The sequence below is a fragment of the Lactuca sativa genome, chromosome 4 (genome assembly GCF_002870075.4).
Source record: "Lactuca sativa cultivar Salinas chromosome 4, Lsat_Salinas_v11, whole genome shotgun sequence".
Lineage (NCBI taxonomy): Eukaryota > Viridiplantae > Streptophyta > Magnoliopsida > Asterales > Asteraceae > Lactuca > Lactuca sativa.
In genome coordinates, this window is record NC_056626.2 from 231,933,250 (window position 1) to 231,941,429 (window position 8,180).

Here is an 8,180-nt window from a genome sequence, read left to right on the forward strand (position 1 = left end):
CCGTATTGGGTCAATAATCCTCAACTATCGGTGAAGAATCTATCAATATGGCCCTTGATCTTCTCCTTCTTTTAGTTATCCTATTGATTCCCTTGACCTGAACCCCCTTAATCAAATCCAAAATCGGTGAAATGATGGTCATCCTCAAACATAAGCCTCGGATAGGAGCACTAGCCGCCTTGCAACTAAAATAATCGGCGACCACATTGGCCTTCCCCAGATGATAAATGATGTCACACCCTCGGCAACCGGTGGAAATGCCAAGGTGTGCAACGTAAATCAGTGATCACGGTTATTGAACATACATCGAACAATACAAAACTAACATTCTTATAGTAACCAAAATAAAAATTACATCGATAATGTTTATTACTAAGTTACGACACCTGCCTAACAATTTGGCGTGTACAAATGTGAAATAAAATAATGGAGAGTGTAACAGCCCGGATTCCCAAGTAGTATTCATTTCTTTAATTTTTGGTATTTATGAGGAGACTCGGCGAGTTGGAGCTCAAACTCGCCGAGTAGTATCGCGGTTTGGTTGCGGGTTCGCGTCTGGACTCGGCAAGTCCACGCTGTTTAATGAAACCCTAATTCCCCGGGTTTGGAGCCTATTTAAGGGCACTTATAGCCTCCCATTGCGGCTACCAGTCCCTTGAGAGAACCCTAAGAGAGCTAATCTGTTTTGGAAGAGAGGAAGTCACTTTTGAGCCTTTGTATTCTTTGTTTAGCAAGAAGAAGGTGGCAAGAGCAACGAGGAGGTGAGATTCCAGCAGATCCAGAGTCCAGAGGCTTCATTTAGAGGTAATGGTTCGAATCTCCTTCAGTTTTAGGGTTTATCTTTAGAGTTAAGGTTTTATAACCCTTTTGAAGAGTGATTATGTGAAGCAAATGGTCCCTCTTTGAGTTTGTGCCTTGGATCTGGACTCAAAGAGGTCCAGAGACCTTAACCCTTGGAGCTTTTTGAGTTATTATGGAGTTATTGGACCTAGGTGGTAATTTTTGGGACCAAATCTCCTTTGGATGCCTTGTGGGGGTTGTACAAGCATCAAGTTTCGAACTTTACGTGACATTCATGCTTGGGAAGGCCAGATCTAGGGTTTTGGAAAGCAGATCTGACCTCAGAGGGTCAAAAGAGTTGGTGCATGGCATGAACTCGCCGAGTTATTCTTGGGACTCGGCGAGTAGGGTTGGGGTTTCACGTATAGTGTTCAGTGAGTGGACTCGCTGGGTTGGGGGATGACCCAGTGAGTCAGGGAGAGTCATTATGGGGCCGAGTCAAACCGGAACTTGCCGAGTTGTTCTTGAGACTCGGCGAGTTGAGTCATGGTTGCCCCGCGATTCATGCCAGGTGGAACTCGTCGAACTAAGGAGGTACTCGATGTGTCAAGAGAGGATCTGAGCGAGTCGGTGAACGCGAGTAGACTTGCCGAGTCATTTTGGTGCACTTGCCGAGTCCGGTCAAAGTTGACCGTTGACCAAAGTTGACCTGTGTTGACTTAAAAGGGTTAGGCAACCTTAGTTGTAAAAGTGTAAATTAGAGATATATTGTATTATAGGAAGAGTATAGCTCGGGGGATCGAGCTCGAGTGATTTCAGGGATTTGAGAATTATCGAGATACACGAGGTGAGTCTTCTCACTATACTTTACCTTGAGTAGGTAACTAGATTTATGTGATACAGTGTTTGTATGCGATATATGTGTTATGTGTTGCACTGCATTATTCTATGTGATTTATGTTGTGCATGTTTACAGAGATAGAACCTGAGGGTTCACAGAGTTTGGGTGCACGGACCCACAGAGTTATAGCCTCGAGTGGCTAATATGTGTTATATGTGGTATTTTGGGGAACTCACTAAGCTTTGTGCTTACAGTGTTTGGTGTTATTTGTTTCAGGTACTAGTGACGACCGTGGGAAGGCGCTGGCTTGATCAGTACACACGCACGGGATTTTATGATTATGAGATCTTGGGATTTTTTTGTATGACTTGGATTGAATGTGAAACATGGATGTTTTTATGAATATTAAGTGAATTATGTTTTTATAAAATTCGAAAATTCGTTTTGAAATTACGGTGTTACAAGTTGGTATCAAAGCCTTGGTTTGAGGGATTCGGGTACACCTTCGGGGGTATTTGAACTCAAATTGAGGATTTGGAAAAAAAATATTTCAAAAGAAAACCAAATTTTATAAAAGAAGTAAAATATTTTTAGAGAAACTCATAGCAGAAACGTGTGTATGATCAGTCAGCGCCCGAACGGTGATTTCCCAAAAGACCCTTATATTATATGTTTATGAGATTGATATGATGTATTCTCTTGCTAGAGCAGGCTAGGTATTCCTATTAGGACTAGAGTGCCCTGATTTGTGATGCCTTAGCCTAGGGAAAGTGAGCTGCTATGAGATACTTGAGAGTGAATAGGTAGCAGCGAGGAGCTTATGAGAGATCTGTTAGAGAGTGATAGAGTACTTGGAACTTGGAATCCGAAGAGGAGGATTTGGGGTGTATACTGAAACGGTGCGAACAGTAGTATTGGGCCCGTACTACTGAAAGCACTGGAGCGGTGTACAGTTCAAATAAGAACCTTCGGAATATCAAGGATCAAGGAGGGAAGAGTTGTCGAGTGTGAGTATGCTCGAATGGATTCTAGTTTATTGTATGTTGTATTTTAGAGGTTGATCATGGTGAGGACACGTCATATGCCAGAGGGCAGTGGGGCTAGTGATGAGGAGATTCGTCAGATCATCCACGAGGAGGTGGCTACGGCCATCAGGGCAGAGATACCAGAGATGTTTGGGTCTATTAAGACCACGCTGATTGAGACTTTCGACGAGCGTTATGCTGCTCTTTCTGAGGCTGCTGTTGTGGCGGCCACCGCAGCTGTTGCTGCCGCGAGGCCGCAGGGTGGTGATGCGTTGCTGTTCCAAGAGTTCAGCAACCCAAAACCACCAGAGTTTGATGGGACCTAGGACCCGGTGGTGGCTATGAGATGGCTTTCAGACATAGAGGGGTGTTTCTTCACTTGCTCATCTCCTGAGCATTTGAGAGTTCGGTTCGTGCTGAACCAGCTTCGCTTAGGAGCGAAGGACTGGTGGAAGTTTGTGACAGTGCACTTTTCGCCTGTTGAGCTTGCGGCAGTGACCTGGGAGAGGTTCACTGCCATGTTCCGAGATGAGTACGTTCCCCAGGTGGAGAGGGAGCATTTGGCCCAGGAGTTTCTGACCCTCAAGCAAGGTACCGAGTCTGTCACGGTGATTTCCAGGATGTTCCACGAGAGGGCGATGTTCTGCCCTGAGCACGTGTCCACTGAGCAGGAACGCATGAGCCGATATTTGAGTATCTTGAGGCGAGACATTCGGGAGTTCGTGGTGAACTCTTCGTACCGGACATTTGCCGAGCTTCAGGCAAATGCCCGGAAGAGGGGGATTGAGCTAGAGACTCAGGCCAGGGAGGAGGCGGAGTCTCAGGGGAGGGATCGGCGACCGACATAGTCCCAGCCAGCAGCCAAGCGGGTCAAGCCCGCCGATCCCAAATTTGGGAGCCAGAGGGGCCGCACTTGTGGAAAGTGCGGCAAGAGTCATGATGGATTATGTAGAGCTGGATCTTGCTACAAATGTGGCAAGGTGGGGCATATGGCCAAGGACTGCCCCAAGGGATTTGCAGTGTGTTTTCACTGTAATCAGATCGGACATCGAAAGGCGGAGTGTCCGCAGTTGCGAGGATCAGCTCAGGGAGCACCTCAGGGATCTGCCCCTGCCGCCATCAGAGCTACCGAGAGTCGGTCAGTGAAGGCCGAGGCGCCGAGGGCACGAGGGAGAGCCTTTTAGTTGACCGCGGAGGAGGTCCGCGCAGCGCCCGATGTCGTGGCTGGTATGTATTCTTTTGTTTATTTATTTTGATGTTGAGATGTTATGCTCATATTATGTTATGCGTAGGTACGTTTCTTGTGAATTCTGTACCTGCCTTGGTGTTATTTGACTCGAGTGCGAGTCGCTCTTTCATACCTTTGGCTTTTAGTCAGCATATCAGTGTTAGTCGCGAGGCGCTGAGTTGGCCTCTGAGAGTTTCCATAGCTGACGAGAGGGTGATATATGCCACGGAGGTGATCCGCGGGTGTGTATTCGATATTTTTGGTGTTGAGTTCCCGATTGACTTGGTTCCTATTGCGATGGGTGATGTCTGTGTCATTGTGGGCATGGACTGGTTGAGCAGGTTCGGTGCAGTTATCGACTGCGAGCGGCGGCTGGTGACCATATGAGACCCTAGTGGGGGAGTTCTTACGGTGTACGACGAGGGTACACATTCTGGATCAACATTTTGTTCGGCCGCTAGGGTGAGGCAGTGTCTACAGCAGGGTTGTAAGGGTTTTGTGGCATACGTGTCGGATACGCGGGTTGATTCTGAGAGGCCGAGGTCAGTGGAGGAGGTTCCGATAGTACGTGAGTTCCCGAATGTCTTTCCAGAGGAGTTGCCGGGTGTGCCTCCCGTGAGGCAAGTAGAGTTCAGTATCGATTTGGTTCTGGGGGCCGCACCTATCGCCAAGGTGCCTTATCGTCTTGCACCTCCAGAGATGCAAGAGTTATCCTCGCAGCTTCAGGAGCTACTGGGAAAGGGGTTTATTCAGCCAAGCAGCTCGCCGTGGGGAGCGCCTATCCTGTTTGTCATGAAGAAGGATGGTTCACACCGGATGTGCATTGATTACCGGGAGTTGAACAAGCTGACGGTCAAGAACCGTTACCCGTTGCCGAGGATCAGCGATTTGTTCGATCAGTTGCAGGGAGCATCTTGGTTCTCCAAGATTGATTTGAGGTCTGGATATCATCAGGTGAGGGTGCGAGATGAGGACATCCAGAAGACAGCGTTCAGGACACGTTATGGGCATTACGAGTTTGTGGTGATGCCTTTTGGGCTCACCAATGCCCCGGCAGTGTTCATGGATCTCATGAACCGGGTGTGCAGGCCGATATTGGATCGGTCAGTGATTTTATTCATCGACGACATCTTGGTATATTCGAGATCTAGAGAGCAGCATGAGGAGCATTTGAGGGAGATCCTCGGAGTTCTGAGATCGGAGAGGCTTTATGCCAAATTCTCCAAGTGTGATTTCTGGTTGCGAGAGGTCCAGTTCCTGGGACATCTCGTTAACCAGGAAGGGATATTGGTCGACCCGGCCAAGGTTGAGGCGGTGATGAGTTGGGAGGTGCCGAGGTCACCCTCTAAGATCAGGAGTTTTCTAGGGTTGGCCGGTTATTATCGGAGATTTATCAAGGATTTCTCTAAGATCGCAGTGCCACTCACCAGGTTGACCCGGAAGGGTGCCGCTTTTTCATGGGGCCCCGAGCAGCAGGCCTCCTTTGAGACGCTTCGCCAAAGGTTATGTGAGGCCCCGGTGTTAGCCCTCCCGGAGGGAATGGAGGACTTTATGGTATACTGTGATGCATCGATCTTGGGGTTGGGAGCGGTGTTGATGCAGAGAGGGCATGTGATAGCATATGCATCGAGGCAGCTGAAGCCACATGAGTCGAGGTATCCCACCCATGATCTAGAGTTGGGGGCAGTGGTGTTCGCCCTCAAGATTTGGCGTCACTATCTGTATGGGGTTCGGTGTACGATATACACGGACCATAAGAGCCTGAAGTATTTGATGGATCAGCCCAACCTAAATATGCGGCAGAGGAGGTGGTTAGATGTGGTTAAGGATTATGATTGTGAGTTCCTTTACCATCCGGGCAAGGCTAATGTGGTAGCCGACGCCCTGAGTCGCAGGGCGGAGAGCGCCCCGTTGCGAGGTGTATGTTTACGTTTGACCGTGATGGCTCCGGTGTTGGACACCATTCGTGGAGCACAGACTGAGGTCGTGAGATCAGAGAACCAGAAAAGGGAGCGAGTGGTAGGGTTGGTATCGGAGTTCGTTACCGATGGTCGGGGGCTTATGACATTTCAGGGATGGATTTGGGTACCGTTTGTGGGAGGGACGCGTACCATTTTGATGGAAGAGGCTCATCGGTTGAAATTCTCGATCCATTCTGGGGCCACTAAGATGTATTTGGATCTGAGGAGGGAGTATTGGTGGCCCTGTATGAAGAGGGATGTTGCGTGGTTTGTGGAGAGGTGCTTAACCTGCCGTAGGGTTAAGGCCGAGCACCAGAGGCCGCATGGTAAGTTGCAACCGTTGGAGGTTCCCGAATGGAAGTGGGAACAGATTACCATGGATTTTATCACTAAATTGCCAAGGACTACTAGGGGAGTCGATGCAATTTGGGTGATTGTAGACAGGTTGACGAAGAGCGCCCACTTCCTTGCTATTAGTGAGAGCTACTGCGCAGAGAAGTTAGTAGAAATGTACGTGAGGGAAGTGGTATCTCGGCATGGGGTGCCGATCTCGATTGTCTCAGACCGGGATGTACGTTTCACTTACAGATTCTGGAAGAAGTTTCATGAGGAGCTGGGTACTAGGCTGCATTTTAGTACATCATATCACCCCAGACAGACGGACAGAGTGAGCGGACGATTCAGACGCTTGAGGACATGCTCCAGGCATGTGTGTTGGATTTCAGGGGGGAGTTGGGATACGTACTTGCCCTTGGCAGAGTTTTCTTATAACAACAGCCATCATTTGAGCATTGGTATGCCACCCTTTGAGCTGTTGTATGGGAGGAGGTGTCGGACCCCCATTTGTTGAGGAGAGGTCGGACAGCGTGTTATGGGCAGTACCGAGATCGTACTTCAGACGACAGAGCAGATCCAGCAGGTCAGACAGAGGTTGCTGACCGCTCAGAGTCGTCAGAAGAGTTATGCGGACAGACGCCGGTCCGAGCTTGAGTTTCAGGTCGGCGACTTTGTGCTCCTGAAGGTCTCTCCTTGGAAAGGAGTGATTCGATTCAGGAAGAGGGGCAAGTTGGGGCCTCGATATATTGGTCCATTTCGGGTGGTCGCGAGGGTAGGCAAGGTAGCCTATCGTTTGGAGTTGTCAGCAGAGTTGGGGCAGATTCACGACACTTTCCATGTGTCGCAATTGCGGAAGTGTATAGCCGATGAGTCGGCAGTGGTTCCATTAGAGGATATTCAGGTGGATGCGAGCCTGAATTATGCTGAGAGACCAGTGCCAATCAAAGATCGGAAAGTCAAGGTTCTGAGGAACAAGGAGGTACCCTTGGTTTTGGTTCAGTGGCAGCATCGGAAAGGGTCTGAGATGACTTGGGAGCCGGAAAGTGAAATGCGCGATCTGCATCCTAAGCTTTTTGCAGAGCAAGACTTTGAGGGCGAAGTCTAGTTCTAGTGGGGGAGAATTGTGACAGCCCGGATTCCTAGGTAGTATTCATTTCTTTAATTTTTGGTATTTGTGAGGAGACTCGGCGAGTTGGAGCTCAAACTCGCCGAGTAGGATCGCGGTTTGGTTGCGGGTTCGCGTCTGGACTCGGCGAATCCACGTTGTTTAATGAAACCCAAATTTCCTGGGTTTGGAGCCTATTTAAGGGCACTTATAGCCTCCCATTGCGGCTACCAGTCCCTTAAGAGAACCCTAAGAGAGCTAATCCGTTTTGGAAGAGAGGAAGTCACTTTTGAGCCTTTGTATTCTTTGTTTAGCAAGAAGAAGGTGGCAAGAGCAAGGAGGAGGTGAGATTCCAGCAGATCCAGAGTCCAGAGGCTTCATTTTGAAGTAATGGTTCGAATCTCCTTTAGTTTTAGGGTTTATCTTTAGAGTTAAGGTTTTATAACCCTTTTGAAGAGTGATTATGTGAAGCAAATGGTCCCTCTTCGAGTTTGTGCCTTGGATTTGGACTCAAAGAGGTCCAGAGACCTTAACCCTTGGAGCTTTTTGAGTTATTATGGAGCTATTGGACCTAGGTGGTCATTTTTGGGACCAAATCTCCTTTGGATGCCTTGTGGGGGTTGTACAAGCATCAAGTTTCGAAATTTACGTGACATTCATGCTTGGGAAGGCCAGATCTAGGGTTTTGGAAAGTAGATCTGACCTCAGAGGGTCAATAGAGTTGGTGCATGGCATGAACTCGCCGAGTTGTTCTTGGGACTCGGCGAGTAGGGTTGGGGTTTCACGTATAGTGTTCAGTGAGTGGACTCGCCGGGTTGGGGGATGACCCTGTGAGTCAGGGAGAGTCATTATGGGGCCGAGTCAAACCGGAACTCGCCGAGTTGTTCTTGAGACTCGACGAGTT